An 18,475-nucleotide genomic window follows, 5' to 3' on the forward strand; every position below is an offset into this window, starting at 1 on the left:
AAGGAGTATTGGAGGCATCAGCCTGCCTGGAAAAGCTGTGGTGATTGGTGGGTTGCTGTGTTCCACACACAAAGCAAGAAGACCCATTGGCTGTTCCTTCATCTAGAGTCATGGCAACGGTCTGTTTTCTTTTTCGACAACCACCAAGGATAGATTGAAATTCACAGAAAAGATTGTGTCATCACAACAATGCTGTTGATGAACTGCTAATGATCTTTTTTTTTTTTGTATTGATAATGTTTAATTCAATAATTGAGACGCAGCTGTATTGATGAGTGATTTCTATTATTCATTTGACTGATCATGATGATTGATTGACTGTTACAATGCAGCTACTAAAAGATCGGGTGTTGTTGAAATTCTTCTTCAGACAGTGGAAATCATCAGAAACTATGAAGTTTTGAATATATGATTGGAGTTATATATAAATCTACCGTATTATTTTGTAATAAGTTATTGTGCATTTCCTAGAAGAAAATAGTAACTTGTTACGAAATATACCTGTTTAGAAAGTTCTCTTGGAGCAACATTTATTACGGCTGAAATGTAACAGGGATATTTTCAGGTTACAGAGTAGAGAAGGGAAAGTGGAATGTGTTGACTGAGAAGTGTTCTTGAAGCAGAGAAATTGAGCCGCATACGTTTGAAAGTAACAAACGACTTTGATAAATTAAACGTTGGGAGAAAGTTGAGGCTAATTTAGTAATGCATTACTTATCTATCGTTCAAACTAACTACAATCTGTCAAATTCTCAGGTGTTACTGGATGTAAGAGGTACTGATGCATCCTGTACAAATTCTAGACAATTCTAATTTCTAGACAAACTAATTTCTAGACAAACCTGTTTCGTATACAAAGTGTACATATCAAATAAATAATTGTGATCATTTAAAAGACACAAGTCTTCTATCGCATCAATTTATCTAAAAGAAGAGTCATGTATATTTCACAAATAATCAATCAATGTTTACAGAAAAATTTATTTGAAATTATTATCTCAGAGACAATACACGTTTAATTTTAAATCTCTCATTTGTAAACTAATCGGTTATCTGCCATATGCATAGAACTTCAAAATTGTATACACAGAAGAAAGCGAAATGTTTGAACAGTACATATAGGCTTACAAAATCACATCATAATGTAAATATGAATTCAATAGCAGCAAATGCTTTTAACAGTCAGTCTACAGTCATTTAGACAGTTTATTAAGTACACCACCCCGTTCAATAAAATATTTCGATCCTACAGACAGTGAGTCACGTGGCTTGCTATATAAAGGGCAAAACGTGTGACGTAAGAGACTTTGAGCGTGGTATAATCGTCGGTGCCAGGCGCGCCGGTTCCAGTATCTCAGAAACGTCCGGCCTCCTCGGCTTTTTACACACGACAGTGTTTAGGGCAGGGGTACTCAACCCTACGAGATCCGGAGCCTGCTGGTTTTCTGTTCCACCTGATAATTAATTGCACACACATGGTGTCCCAGGTCTAAATCAGTCCCTGATTAGAAAGGAAAAATGAAATAATGTAGTGGAACTGGCTTCGAGATCCAGAGTTGAGTTAGAGGGGTCTAGAGTTTACCGGAAATGATACGACAAACAAAACACATCCAGTCAGTGGCAGACCTGTGGGTGAAAACAGCTCGTTGATGAGAGAAGTCGAAGGAGAACGGCATGAATCGTGAAAGCTAACAGGCGGGCCACAAACAGACAAATAACGGCGCAGTACAACAGAGGTGTGCAGAACGGCATCTCGGAACGCACAACTCATCGACCCTTGTCAAGGATGGGTTATTGCAGCAGACGACCACATCGGGTTCCACTCCTATCAGCTAAAAACAAGAAGAACACTTTTGGTCGGGCAAAGACTAGGGCAAAGCAGTTGGCTAGGTACTGCTCTGTTTCAGCTGTCGGTGGCAGCCTGGCTGTATGGAGAAGGAGGTACTGCTCTGTTTCACCAGAGAATAAAAACCTTACGTTCAGAGAATTTCACAGAATGAAGAGCGAAAATGGACGCTTGTTAAGCTTTGAAATGACACTGGATACACGGCTGACGTGTAAGAATGTGGGTGACGCTATTTAACACATGGGTGGCACAACTCGACTTGTAATGAGCGAGGGTGACAGAATACAATGGTTTTAATTCCAGCTATATTTACTTTGCACACTAATAGATGCCAGTATTATTTATTTATTTATTTATTTTTGGTCATTTAGTAGACGCTCTTATCCAGAGCGACTTACAGGAGCAATTAGGGTTAAGTGCCTTGCTCAAGGGCACATCGACAGATTTTTCACCTAGTCGGCTCGGGGATTAGAACCAGCGACCTTTCGGTTACTGGCACAACGCTCTTACCCACTAAGCTACCTGCCGCCCGACCGGTATTATGAATAAAGTGGGTCTTTTTTTGTTTCTTGAAACGCTAACAATGGAAGGCTAAGCAGATACTCAACAACATGCTCTTCACGGGTGCAATTTTCATTTTCATTCATTTCTGGTTAACCCTAATTGCTCCTGTAAGTCGCTCTGGATAAGAGCGTCCGCTAAATGACTAAAATGTAAATGTAAATGTAGTAATTATCTCATGAGCCTCAAGTCTCTGGCTTGTTAACTAGACTTTCAATAATAAAGTTGAGCGAGAGAGACTAGGTGAGTGTTTACCTGATCTAGTGTGGTCTGATAGAGTAGTTACCTGATCTAGTGTGGTCTGATAGAGTAGTTACCTGATCTAGTGTGGTCTGATTGAGTAGTTACCTGATCTAGTGTGGTCTGACAGAGTAGGTACCTGATCTAGTGTGGTCTGACAGAGTAGTTACCTGATCTAGTGTGGTCTGATTGAATAGTTAACTGATCTAGTGTGGTCTGAAAGACAGAGTAGTTACCTGATCTAGTGTGGTCTGATAGACAGAGTACTTACCTGATCTAGTGTGGTCTGATAGACAGAGTAGTTACCTGATCTAGTGTGGTCTGATTGAGTAGTTAACTGATATAGTGTGGTCTGATAGAGTAGTTACCTGATCTAGTGTGGTCTGATAGACAGACACACTGCCTGCTGCTAAGCATTATGGGCAGAGAGAGAGAGAGAGAGTGAGTTCATCTGAGATGCTGGGCTGAGACAAAGAGTCTATGGCCCTAATACGTACAGTACATATTTTTTAAAAAGTCCACTTAGGGGCCTCCCGAATGGCGCAGCGGTCTAAGGCACTGCATCGCAGTGCTAGAGGTGTTACTACAGACCCGGGTTCATTCCAGGGCTGTGCCAGAACTGGCCGTGGCTGGGAGTCCCATAGGTGGGTCGGAGGACGCATGACTCCAAGTTGAACATTTTATTTCCCTAATCTTCCACTAGAGGTCACAACAGTACACTCAAAACTGCAAGGTCAAAAAAGGCTCTGCTCTACGTGGTGTAAAGCAATGTTAATTAAAACCTTTTGCTGCGGTGGGCTAAATCAGGGTCACACTGAGTGTCTCTTGGTAGTCTTAAACAAATCTACTTTGAAACAAAAGTGCACACCTCACACACATGGTTATGGGCTTATAAAAAAGAAGACACCTGTACCATGTCAGATATAGAGTTGAAATGCATTACATTTTGAGTTTGCATCCCAATATTACACTTTATATACATCACAGAAAACTGAAATATAACAAAACTGTTTAACATAGAAACACCAGATTTTTCGGCAGTTTAAAAAAAAATAATGCTTATTAATTATGAACAATATTAATAACATTCCACCCATGAGGCCACTAGAGGGCAATTTGATCATTTGACTGCGGGAAAGGGGTACTCATTGACCAACTAGTCATTTTGGTCATTTACAACATGGGGCCAACTAGGACTGACCATGATGATCCCAGTGAGCAGGGTGGTGCTGGCAAACATCACGAGGAAGCTATGAACCAGGTGTACCTCCATCTCTCCCACTCCACCCTCCCTACCTCTTTCCTCCCATCTCTCCACACCATGATGATCCCGGTGGACATGGCGGTGCTGGCAGCCATCACGAGGAAGCAGTCTATGAACCATGTGACCCCCCCAGGAGCCCGTTGGTGACCCCATGGCCTTCAGAGTCTCTTTGAGCCTCTGCTCCTTCTCCAGGATGATGCTCTTCACCGTCATAGACACAGAGTAGATCCATGAAGATTGGGAAGCAACAGTTCAACATCAGCATGAAGCTAGGGGACGCGAGGAGGAAAGAGAGGAAGGAGGAGAGAGAGGAAGGAGGAAAGAGAGGAAGGAAGAGAGAGAGGAAGGATGAGGAGAGAGGAAGGAGGAGCGAGGAAGGAAGAGAGAGAGGAAGGAGGAAAGAGAGGAAGGAAGAGAGAGAGGAAGGATGAGGAAGGAGGAGCGAGGAAGGAAGAGAGAGAGGAAGGAGGAGAGAGAGGGAGAAGAGAGAGGAAGGAGGAAAGGGAGAGGAAGGAGGAGAGGGAGAGGAAGGAGGAGAGAGGAAGGAGGAAAGGGAGAGGATAGGGGGAAGAGGAAAGGGAGGAAAGAGAGAGAGGATTGCAAAATGAGGGGGAAATGAATGAGGAATGACAATCATACACTGCCATCTCTAAAAGTAACCATAACCACAGCAGGTCTTTTCTTGGTATTTATGTATTAGTGTAGCTGGAGGTATTTTGCTGTCAAGCCATGTAGGTATGAATACAAATTTGAAACTGGAAGGGGTAACAGTATACTTTAATATCATTTAGGTTTCTTTATGAGGAAGAGTTCTATATGAAACACACTGATACCCACCGCCACCACCACCTCCACTACGTTTTAATTGGGGCCAAGTGTGTGTGGATGTGAACATGGGAACAGCCCAGGGGGGTTTAGGGGCCACTTAGGCCAGTCTCATCTCCTCTGACACCTCGACACCAGGCCTCCTATTGGCCAGTCTCATCTCCTCTGACACCTCACCACCAGGCCTCCTATTGGCCAGTCTCATCTCCTCTGACACCTCACCACCAGGCCTCCTATTGGCCAGTCTCATCTCCTCTGACACCTCACCACCAGGCCTCCTATTGGCCAGTCTCATCTCCTCTGACACCTCACCACCAGGCCTCCTATTGGCCAGTCTCATCTCCTCTGACACCTCACCACCAGGCCTCCTATTGGCCAGTCTCATCTCCTCTGACACCTCACCACCAGGCCTCCTATTGGCCAGTCTCATCTCCTCTGACACCTCGACACCAGGCCTCCTATTGGCCAGTCTCATCTCCTCTGACACCTCACCACCAGGCCTCCTATTGGCCAGTCTCATCTCCTCTGACACCTCGACACCAGGCCTCCTATTGGCCAGTCTCATCTCCTCTGACACCTCACCACCAGGCCTCCTATTGGCCAGTCTCATCTCCTCTGACACCTCACCACCAGGCCTCCTATTGGCCAGTCTCATCTCCTCTGACACCTCACCACCAGGCCTCCTATTGGCCAGTCTCATCTCCTCTGACACCTCGACACCAGGCCTCCTATTGGCCAGTCTCATCTCCTCTGACACCTCGACACCAGGCCTCCTATTGGCCAGTCTCATCTCCTCTGACACCTCGACACCAGGCCTCCTATTGGCCAGTCTCATCTCCTCTGACACCTCACCACCAGGCCTCCTATTTGCCAGTCTCATCTCTCCTCTGACACCACACCACCAGGCCTCCTATTGGCCAGTCTCATCTCCTCTGACACCTCGACACCAGGCCTCCTATTGGCCAGTCTCATCTCCTCTGACACCTCGACACCAGGCCTCCTATTGGCCAGTCTCATCTCCTCTGACACCTTGCCACCAGGCCTCCTATAGCAGCCACAGCGTGTCTGAATGAGCCAACCACGGAGGCTATGTGTAAGGCCCAGGGTGGAACAACTGAGATGAACACAACCACCATCACACACACACACACATTCTCTTGATAAGACTGCATAAAATATCACACACACACACACACACACACACACTAATTAGTTGGCAAAGCATCACCCCTACAGTACATCGTAGCATCCAATGACACATTTTTTGCTACGCTCTTCAATCAGGTTCTCCCATTCCTGTGCTGTACAGCAGCCCATGGGATTCCATAGACCGCGTTCACTGTGGCGGAGCTGAAAGAGAGGGTGGTCAGATTGACAGCTGTAGCTAATCTACTTCTGTCACACTGAAGTGCTGTTAGCCTCACAGGAGACAAAGACAGAGAGGGCATGCGATCCACACAGTGAGGAACAGGGTGCACTCCTTCTACCCCTTTCTACTACCCCCGGGGGGGGGGGCCTCACCCACTCACCCTGATTAGTATCGGGGGGGCGAGGGGAGAGCTATACGGTTTGGCCCACTCAGATGGAGGGTCCTAGGAGAGACAGTGAAGGGGTACAAAAGAGACGGACAGCTTTGCGTGTTGTTCTCCCACTTCCCCTCCTGAGCAGATTAACATGTCTTTTGTAGGGGGCAAATTAGAAGGCCAATGGAAGGACATACAGCGATAGTATGCTCATATCACATAGAGGGTGTTCTTGTCTGGTACTCATTCATATCTATGGAAAGAAACAAGCAACAGTTCTGAGAACTGTGCTCGATATTTTATTGGGGAGAAAACCTGCCAGTTTTGACATTTTGCATTTTGCATTGAGAAATACAATGCACATTCTGGTGAAAAGCTATAGAAAAGTATCAAACCATGAATACAAATCCCATCCCATTCCAATCCGGTCCATCCCAGCCCAGTCCGGTCCATCCCAGCCCAGTCCAGCCAGGTCCATCCCAGCCCAGTCCAGCCAGGTCCATCCCAGCCCAGGCCAGTCCAGCCTGGTCCAAACCCAGCCCAGTCCTGACCAGCTCACCTCTCTATACTGGTTCATCATGTGGATGACTTGGTCTCAGCTCACCTCTCCAAACTATGCTTCGTAAACAACAGGTGTAGACTAACAGTGAAATACTTACGATCCCTTCCCAATAACGCAGAGAGAGAAAAATATCAATAGTAGAAAGATAACAAGGAATAAATACACAATGAGTGATGATAACAAGGCTATATACACGGAGTACCAGTACTGAGTCCATGTGCAGGGGTACGAGGTAATAACTAGGCTATATACACGGAGTACCAGTACTGAGTCCATGTGCAGGGGTACGAGGTAATAACTAGGCTATATACACGGAGTACCAGTACTGAGTCCATGTGCAGGAGTACGAGGTAATAACTAGGCTATATACACGGAGTACCAGTACTGAATCCATGTGCAGGGGTATGATGTAATAACTAGGCTATATACACGGAGTACCAGTACTGAGTCCATGTGCAGGGGTACGAGGTAATAACTAGGCTATATACACAGAGTACCAGTACCGAGTCAATGTGCAGGGGTACGAGGTGATAACTTGGCTATATACACGGAGTACCAGTACTGAGTCAATGTGCAGGGGTACGAGGTGATAACTTGGCTATATACACGGAGTACCCGGGGTACGACGCCAGGACAGCGGAGTCACTCACCACCTTCCGGAGACACTTGAAACCCCACCTCTTTAAGGAATACCTGGGATAGGATAAAGTAATCCTTCTACCCCCCCCCCCCACCCCCCCACCCCCCCCTTAACCCACCCCAAAGAAAACAAAATAATAATTGTAAAGTGGTTGTCCCACTGGCTATCATAAGGTGAATGCACCAATTTGTAAGTCGCTCTGGATAAGAGCGTCTGCTAAATGACGAAAATGTAAATGTAAAATGTACCAGTACTGAGTAAATGTGCAGGGGGACGAGGTAATTGAGGTAGATATGTACATATAGGTAGGGGTAAAGTGACTGGGCAACAGGATAGATAATAAGCAGTAGCTTGTACACAATACAAGCCCAACACAGGGCGGCAGGTAGCTTGGTGGGTAAGAGCGTTGTGCCAGTAACCGAAAGGTCGCTGGTTCTAATCCCCGAGCCGACTAGGTGAAAAATCTGTCGATGTGCCCTTGAGCAAGGCACTTAACCCTAATTGCTCCTGTAAGTCGCTCTGGATAAGAGCGTCTGCTAAATGACTAAAAATGTAAATGTAAAAAATGAACAAGATCCCACAACAAAGGTAGGCAAACAGGCTACTTAAGTATTATCCCCAATCAGAGACAACGAGCGACAGCTGCCTCTGATTGGGAATCACACCCAGCCAAACATAGAAACACAATACCTAGATCCTAAACATAGAATACATCACATAGATTTCCACACCCTGACTCAACATGCAAGAGTTCCATACGTCAGGGCGTGACAAGAGAAGACAGGCTATGTGCACACTGCCCACAAAATGAGGTGGAAACTGAGCTGCACTTCCTAACCTCCTGCCAAATGTATGACCATATTAGAGACACATATTTCCCTCAGATTACAGAGATCCACAAAGAATTAGAAAACAAACCCAATTTTGATAAACTCCCATATCTACTGGGTGAAATACCACAGTGTGCCATCACAGCTGCAATATTTGTGACCTGTTGCCCCAAGAAAAGGGCAACAAGTGAAGAACAAAAACCATTGTAAATACAACCCATATTTATGTTTATTTATTTTCCCTTTTGTACTTTAACTATTTGTACACTATATAGCCATAATATGACATTTGAAATGTCTCTATTCCTTTGGAACTTTTCTGAGTGTAATGTTTACTGTTCATTTGTTATTGTTTATTTCACTTTAGTTTATTATCTATTTCACTTGCTTTGGCAATGTAAACATATGTTTCCTATGCCAATAAAGCCCATTGAATTGAGACAAGACAGGGGAGATAAGAGTTATTGAGTTGAGATAACAACAACAACATGAGAGTCTTGGGACAGGCTGGGACCAGAGCCTCTATCTGTCTTGGGACAGGCTGGGACCAGAGCCTATATCTGTCTTGGGACAGGCTGGGACCAGAGCCTCTATCTGTCTTGGGACAGGCTGGGACCAGAGCCTCTATCTGTCTTGGGACAGGGTGGGACCAGAGCCTCTATCTGTCTTGGGACAGGCTGGGACCAAAGTCTCTATCTGTCTTGGGACAGGGTCGGACCAGAGCCTCTATCTGTCTTGGGACAGGGTGGGACCAGAGCCCTCATGAGAAAGGTATGGGGGAGGAAACCATGCAGGAGTAAGCAGACACACTGTACATCAGAATTTATACAGGGGCTAATGTGCAAAGACATACAGCTCAATTCCCCACAGTTGACAATACTTTAACATCTCATAGAGGTGTAACTACGACATCAGGAGTGGAGGGATGTTAATGTTAAGTGATTTCACACCAAAAATCGGGTCAATTATTTTGAGGTAACGTTGATAGGACAACTCCAATACACTGACCACATATTCCAATACACTGACCACATATTCCAATACACTGACCACATATTCCAATACACTGACCACATATTCCAATACACTGACCACATATTCCAATACACTGACCACATATGAGACTAAGATCACATGACTTAGACAGAGTGGACTTCCCAGACTGCCTCTGTAGCCTATTGAAAGCTTCACTTAGATTGTCCGTGGCAGACTGATGGCAGATCGCCTGTTAAGAAAACACGTTTCCTCCAGTCAACTGGTTTCAGTTGACCATGTTGCTGTTGATGTATGATATACCAGTAGAGTGTATGACGTAGGGCAAGTCTCCCTGACCGTATGATATACCAGTAGAGTGTATGATGTAGGGCAAGTCTCCCTGACCGTATGATATACCAGTAGAGTGTATGACGTAGGGCAAGTCTCCCTGACCGTATGATATACCAGTAGAGTGTATGACGTAGGGCAAGTCTCCCTGACCGTATGATATACCAGTAGAGTGCAAGTCTCCCTGACCGTATGATATACCAGTAGAGTGTATGACGTAGGGCAAGTCTCCCTGACCGTATGATATACCAGTAGAGTGTATGACGTAGGGCAAGTCTCCCTGACCGTATGATATACCAGTAGAGTGTATGATGTAGGGCAAGTCTCCCTGACCGTATGATATACCAGTAGAGTGTATGATGTAGGGCAAGTCTCCCTGACCGTATGATATACCAGTAGAGTGTATGACGTAGGGCAAGTCTCCCTGACCGTATGATATGCCAGTAGAGTGTATGACGTAGGGCAAGTCTCCCTGACCGTATGATATACCAGTAGAGTGCAAGTCTCCCTGACCGTATGATATGCCAGTAGAGTGTATGACGTAGGGCAAGTCTCCCTGACCATCTGAACACTGTTCTGGAAGGATGCCAAGACCTGAGGGCCCACCTCTTCCCACACATACTCACGAACGCTCAGACAGTATGAACACCCACACACACACACACACACCCACCCACCCACCCACCCACCCACCCACCCACCCACACACACACACACACACACACACACAGTACACATGTACAAGAATACACACACACACACACACACACAGTTCACATGTACAAGAATACACACACACACACACACACACACACACACACACACAGTACACATGTACAAGAATACACACACACACATGGACACACACACACACACACACACAGTACACATGTACAAGAATACACACACACACTGAGCCTCTAGTTGCCTACGATCCACACATTACAGTGCAGTGGGGAAAAAAAGGCGTGGAAAAGCAACAGCCTTCCTCTTTCCTGCATGTGTCAGATCTCCGGTGACAAAGGGACAATGGAGCCATTGGTGACAATTGCCTACTGATTCACCCTGTTACCACAGGATCCCACAGGGCAGACTGCTCCACAGTCACGCAGCAGACAGACAAATATAAAAACAGACAAATATAAAAACAGACAAATATAAAACGTCCCAAATGCCACACTATTCCCTATATAGTGCGTGTACTTGTAGTACACTTTCTAGGGTTAGGGTGCCCTTTGGGACGCAACCAGGGTGAAACCAGAGTGGGGACCTGGGGAGGATGGTGACGTCTTGGACTCGTTACCCAGGGCAGAGGCACTTTCCCTGGGAGAGCAAAGCTTGTCGTCTCCCCTCTCACCTCTGGGTGACTACTCAGGCCCTCCAGGGTGTTTCATAATTCAGAGTGTCGTGGAGAAAGAGAATTTGCATTGGACGTTCATACACACTGTATATATATTTTCTGTTGTATTTTTTGACTTTATGTTTTGTTTTACCCCATATGTAACTCTGTGTTGTTGTTTTAAATCGCACTGCTTTGCTTTATCTTGGCCAGGTCGCAGTTGTAAATGAGAACTTGTTCTCAACTGGCTTACCTGGTTAAATAAAAGGTGAAATAAATAAAATAAAAAAACTGCTCAAAAAAATAAAGGGAACACTTAAACAACACAATGTAACTCCAAGTCAATCACACTTCTGTGAAATCAAACTGTCCACTTAGGAAGCAACACTGATTGACAATAAATGTCATATGCTGTTGTGCAAATAGAATAGACAACAGGTGGAAATTATAGGCAATTAGCAAGACACCCCCAATAAAGGACTGGTTTTGCAGGTGGTGACCACAGACCACTTCTCAGGTCCTATGCTCCCTGGCTGATGTTTTGGTCACTTTTGAATGCTGGCGGTGCTTTCACTCTAGTGGTAGCATGAGACGGAGTCTACAACCCACACAAGTGGCTCAGGTAGTGCAGCTCATCCAGGATGACACATCAATGCGAGCTGTGGCAAGAAGGTTTGCTGTGTCTGTCAGCGTAGTGTCCAGAGCATGGAGGCGCTACCAGGAGACAGGCCAGTACATCAGGAGACGTGGAGGAGGCCGTAGGAGGGCAACAACCCAGCAGCAGGACCGCTACCTCCGCCTTTGTGCAAGGAGGAGCAGGAGGAGCACTGCCAGAGCCCTGCAAAATGACCTCCAGCAGGCCACAAATGTGCATGTGTCTGCTCAAACGGTCAGAAACAGACTCCATGAGGGTGGTAGGAGGGCCCGACGTCCACATGTGGGGGTTGTGCTTACAGCCCAACACCGTGCAGGACGTTTGGCATTTGCCAGAGAACACCAAGATTGGCAAATTCGCCACTGGCGCCCTGTGCTCTTCACAGATGAAAGCAGGTTCACACTGAGCACGTGACAGACGTGACAGAGTCTGGAGACGCCGTGGAGAACGTTCTGCTGCCTGCAACATCCTCCAGCATGACCGGTTTGGCGGTGGGTCAGTCATGGTGTGTGGGGTGGCATTTCTTTGGGGGGCCGCACAGCCCTCCATGTGCTCGCCCGAGGTAGCCTGACTGCCATTAGGGATGAGATCCTCAGACCCCTTGTGAGACCATATGCTGGTACGGTTGGCCCTGGGTTCCTCCTAATGCAAGACAATGCTAGACCTCATGTGGCTGGAGTGTGTCAGCAGTTCCTGCAAGAGGAAGGCATTGATGCTATGGACTGGCCCGCTCGTTCCCCAGACCTGAATCCAATTGAGCACATCTGGGACATCATGTCTCGCTCCATCCACCAACGCCACGTTGCACCACAGACTGTCCAGGAGTTGGCGGATGCTTTAGTCCAGGTCTGGGAGGAGATCCCTCAGGAGACCATCCGCCACCTCATCAGGAGCATGCCCAGGCGTTGTAGGGAGGTCATACAGGCACGTGGAGGCCACACACACTACTGAGCCTCATTTTGACTTGTTTTAAGGACATTACATCAAAGTTGGATCAGCCTGTAGTGTGGTTTTCCACTTTAATTTTGAGGGTGACTCCAAATCCAGACCTCCATGGGTTGATAAATTTGATTTCCATTGATCATTTTTGTGTGATTTTGTTGTCAGCACATTCAACTATGTAAAGAAAAAAAGTATTTAATAAGATTATTTCATTCATTCAGATCTAGGATGTGTTATTTTATTGTTCCCTTTATTTTTTTGAGCAGTGTATTTCTAGTCTGCTGATTACTAGTGCTACATTTAGCCAGGAAGAGTAAAATATTAAATCCAGCAGATTCTGTTATGCCATCACTGGCTGGTGTGGTCCTCTGTAGCTCAGCTGGTAGAGCACGGCGCTTGTAACGCCAAGGTAGTGGGTTCGATCCCCGGGACCACCCATACACAAAAATGTATGCACGCACGACTGTAAGTCGCTTTGGATAAAAGTGTCTGCTAAATGGCATATTATTATTATTATTATTATCCCTGGTCTACCACATACTTTCACTGATAAACATGCATTGTGGTAGTTCCCATACGTTTCTGATGATATGTCTGAAGGCGGGGCAGTCTGGTGCGTAGAGGATCTTCCCCATCAATTTAAATCATCAAGTGTTATTAGTCTCATGCTTCGGAAACAGGGGTAGACTTCCCAACAATGCAGAGAGAAAGAAAATAGAGAAATAATAGAAAAGTAAAACACGTAATAATAAAAGTAATAATAAATACACAATGAGTAACGATAACTTGGCTATATACACAGGGTACCAGTCCCGAGTTGATGTGCAGGGAGGGGTACGAGTTAATTGAGGTAGGTTGGTTCCAGACTTGGTGCATCGGTACTGCTAGCCGTGAGGTAGCAAAGAGAACAGTCTATGACTTGGGTGGCTAGAGTGATTTTACATTTTTTAGGGCCTTCCTCTGACACCGCCTGGTATAGAGGTCCTGGATGGCAGGGAGCTCGACCCAGTGATGTACTGGGCGGTACGCACTATCCTCTGTAGCGCCTTACGGTCGGATGCCAAGCAGTTGTAATCCCAAGCGGTGATGCAGCCAGTCAAGATGCTTTCAATGGTGCAGCTGACAAACTTTTTGAGGATCTGAGGGCCCATGCCAAATCTTTTCAGCCTCCTGAGGGGGTGCCAGTACTGTGTTGGTGTGTATGCACCATGATCATTCCTTAGTGATATGGACACCGAGGAACTTGAAGCTCTCGACCAGCTCCACTACAGCCCCGTTGATGTGGATGGGGGCGTGCTCTGCCCTCCTTTTCCTGCAGTCCACGATCAGCTCCTTTGTCTTGCTGACATTGAGGGAGAGGTTGTTGTCCTGGCACCACACTGCCAGGTCACTGACCACCTCCCTATAGGCTGTCTCATCGTTGTCGGTGATCAGGCCAACCACTGTCGCATCAACAGCAAACTTAATGATGGTGTTGGAGTGGTGAGCGGCCATGCAGTCATTCCACCAGGTAGGACGATCCTGAGAAAGGCTGTCCCATGACCTTAGATCGATGTTAACCCATTAGCCTCCAAGCCCTGTCTAACCTGGGGGGTGGTGTTCTACTAAGCTACAGTTGAAGTCAGAAGTTTACATACACTTAGGTTGGAGTTATTAAAACTTGTTTTTCAACCACTCCACACATTTCTTTTTAACAAACTATAGTTTTGGCAAGTCGGTTATGACATCTACTTTGTGCATGACACAAGCAAATTTTCCAACAATTGTTTACAGACAGACTATTTCACTTATAACTCACTGTATCACACTAAGTTGACTGTGCCTTTAAACAGCTTGGAAAATTCCAGAAAATGATGTCATGGCTTTAGAAGCTTCTGATAGGCTAATTGACATCATTTGAGTCAATTGGAGGTGTACCTGTGGATGTATTTCAAGGCCTACCTTCAAACGCAGTGCCTCTTTGCTTGACATCATCGGAAAATCAAAAGAAATAAGCCAAATAAATTGTAGACCTCCACACATCTGGTTCATCCTTGGGAGCAATTTCCAAACTCCTGAAGGTACCACGTTCATCTGTACAAACAATAGTACGCAGGTATAAACACCATGGGACCACACAGCCGTCATACCGCTCAGGAAGGAGACGTGTTCTGTCTCCTAGCGTTGAACGTACTTTGGTGCGAAGAGTGCAAATAAATCACAGAATAACAGCAAAGGACCTTGTGAAGATGCTGGAGGAAACAGGTACAAAAGTATCTATATCCACAGTAAAACGAGTCCTATATCGTCATAATCTGAAAGGCAGTATTGGGGATTTATTATTCTCCTAAATTGATGGGATGACTAACTTAGAAAGAATGCAGTCTTGACTGGGCTAATGTAGGCTGTGACACCTGGCAAGGCTGTGATTGATGTGAAGAGCTGTTTTAGGGGTTAAAATAAGATAAGGATTGTGTCTTCAAATGCTAGACTATAATAGTTATTTGTGATCTGTGAGCCTTCCTTTGACATAGGAATGATGTCTAAGGGAGCTGGCTCTTCTCACTATGATAGGTTGTTATGATAATCTTGTGCCTGGCTGAAGTGTGTAACAAATGGCGCCGAGGAGATGAGAGCAACCCCTGAATCAACGGATTGGCTGAGAAAGTTTAAACCAAGCTCAAGTCTTTACTCTAATTGGCCAGCAGAGAAGTGGGAAACTCCCTCTGGCTGAGTATTTGGGTATTGTTTCTGGAACAATGTGTTAGTTGTCTGGAGTGTCCTGCGAGACATCACAGAGAGCCCGTATATACGAAACATCATATTTACCATTGAAGGTTTTTGCATTAATTAAAATAATTAGTATACCTTAGAAGTCGTGTTGACCTCTTTTGTTCCTGATACCAGATTTGAATTAACGCGACTTTGACAGCAGCTCAGCAAGGAAGAACCGCTGCTCCAAAACCACCATAAAAAAGCCAGTCTATGGTTTGCAACTGCACATGGGGACAAAGATCATACTTTTTGGAGACATGTCCTCTGGTCTAATGAAACAAAAATAGAACGGTTTAGCCATAATGACCATCGTTATGTTTGGAGGAAAAAGGGGGTTTCTTGCAAGCCAAAGAACACCATCCCAACCGTGAAGCACGGGGGTGCCAGCATCATCTTTGCTGCAGGAGGGACTGGTGCACTTCACAAAATAGATGGCATCATGAGGAAGGAAAATTATGTGGATATATTGAAGCAACATCTCAAGACATCAGTCAGGAAGTTAAAGTTTGGTCGCAAATGGGTCTTCCAAATGGACAATGACCCCAAGCATACTTCCAAAGTTGTGGCAAAATGGTTTAAGGACAACAAATTCAAGCTATTGGCGTGGCCATCACAAAGCCCTGACCTCAATCCTACAGAAATGTTGTGGGCAGAACTGAAAAAGCGTGTGCGAGCAAGGAGGCCTACAAACCTGACTCAGTTACACCATCTCTGTCAGGACGAATGGGCCAAAATTCACCCAACTTATTGTGGGAAGCTTGTGGAATGCTATCCAAAACGTTTGGCCCAAGTTAAACAATTTAAAGGCAATGCTACCAAATACAAATTGAGTGCATGTAAACTTCTGACCCACTGGGAATGTGATGAAATAAATAAAAGCTGAAATCAATCATTTTCTCTACTATTATTCTGACATTTCACATTCTTAAAATAAAGTGGTGATCCTAACTGACCTACGACAGGGAATTTTTACCAAGATTAAATGTCAGGAATTGTGAAAAACTGAGTTTAAATGTATTTGGCTATGGTGTACAGTGAGGGGAAAAAAGTATTTGATCCCCTGCTGATTTTGTATGTTTGCCCACTGACAAAGACATGATCAGTCTATAATTTTAATGGTAGGTTTATTTGAACAGTGAGAGAAAGAATAACAACAAAAAAATCCAGAAAAACGCATGTCAAAAATGTTATAAATTGATTTGCATTTTAATGAGGGAAATAAGTATTTGACCCCTATGCAAAACATGACTTAGTACTTGGTGGCAAAACCCTTGTTGGCAATCACAGAGGTCAGACCTTTCTTGTAGTTGACCACCAGGTTTGCACACATCTCAGGAGGGATTTTGTCCCACTCCTCTTTGCAGATCTTCTCCAAGTCATTAAGGTTTCGAGGCTGATGTTTGGCAACTCGAACCTTCAGCTCCCTCCACAGATTTTCTATGGGATTACGGTCTGGAGACTGGCTAGGCCACTCCAGGACCTTAATGACCTCCTTTGTTGCCTTGGCCGTGTGTTTTGGGTCATTGTCATGCTGGAATACCCATCCACGACCCATTTTCAATGCGCTGGATGAGGGAAGGAGGTTCTCACCCAAGATTTGACGGTACATGGCCCCGTCCATCGTCCCTTTGATGCTGTGAAGTTGTCCTGTCCCCTTAGCAGAAAAACACCCCCAAAGCATAATGTTTCCACCTCCATGTTTGACGGTGGGGATGGTGTTCTTGGGGTCATAGGCAGCATTCCTCCTCCTCCAAACACGGCGAGTTGAGTTGATGCCAAAGAGCTCAATTTTGGTCACATCTGACCACAACACTTTCACCCAGTTCTCCTCTCAATCAGATGTTCATTGGCAAACTTCAGACGGGCATGTATATGTGCTTTCTTGAGCGGGGGGACCTTGCGGGCGCTGCAGGATTTCAGTCGTTCACAGCGTAGTGTGTTACCAATTGTTTTCTTGGTGACTATGGTCCCAGCTGCCTAGAGATCATTGACAAGATCCTCCCGTGTAGTTCTGGGCTGATTCCTCAATGTTCTCATGATCATTGCAACTCCACGAGGTCAGATCTTGCATGGAGCCCCAGGTGGAGGGAGATTGACAGTTCTTTTGTGTTTTTCCATTTGCGAATAATCGCACCAACTGTTGTCACCTTCTCACCAAGCTGCTTGGCGATGGTCTTGTAGCCCATTCCAGCCTTGTGTGGGTCTACAATCTTGTCCCTGACCTCCTTGGAGAGCTCTTTGGTCTTGGCCATGGTGGAGAGTTTGGAATCTGATCGATTGATTGCTTCTGTGGACAGGTGTATTTTATACAGGTAACAAGCTGAGATTAAGAGCACTCCCTTTAAGAGTGTGCTCCTAATCTCAGCTCGTTACCTGTATAAAAGACACCTGGGAGCCAGAAATCTTTCTGATTGAGAGGGGGTCAAATACTTATTTCCCTCAATAAAATGCAAATCAATTTATAACATTTTTGACATGCGTTTTTCTGGATTTCTTTGTTGTTATTCTGTCTCTCACTGTTCAAATAAACTTACCATTAAAATTATAGACTGATTATTTCTTTGTCAGTGGGCAAACGTACAAAATCAGCAGGGGATCAAATACTTTTTTCCCTCACTGTATGTAAACTTCCGACTTCAACTGTATATAGCATTGTTTTAAGAAGGTCCTACCGATAATCATTTAGCTATTTGATTTAGAATTTTAAGACCCCTTGAAGTATAAAAAAAATATATAAAAAATGTATTATTTGATGTCAATTTGTATTTGGCCTTACTGCTATTAGCCAATACTGTGATAGAAGGAGTCAGGCACAGGAGGGTAAATCACCGAATACAGAGTTTATTCCGTAGGAAGTTTATTCCGTCGTATACAAGTACGCTGGATAGCGACACACGAAAACAGGCACAGGGGAAACTATCTACCCTGGCAATACACGGTACGGGATACTCCAACAATATACAGGCACAGGGGAAATATCTACCCCAGCAATACAAAGTGCGAGTAGCTACTCTCACAATAAACAATCACCCACAAGGACAAGGGGGGCAGAGGGAACACTTATACACAGACTAATGAGGGGATAAGAACCAGGTGTGTGTAATTGACAAGACAAGACAGAGGCCTGTGGGCATCCTAGAGCAAAATAACAGACTAGACGTGTTTGTCAGA

Source organism: Coregonus lavaretus (genome assembly GCF_964263955.1).
Source record: "Coregonus lavaretus genome assembly, contig: HAP1_SCAFFOLD_337, whole genome shotgun sequence".
NCBI classification, from domain to species: domain Eukaryota; kingdom Metazoa; phylum Chordata; class Actinopteri; order Salmoniformes; family Salmonidae; genus Coregonus; species Coregonus lavaretus.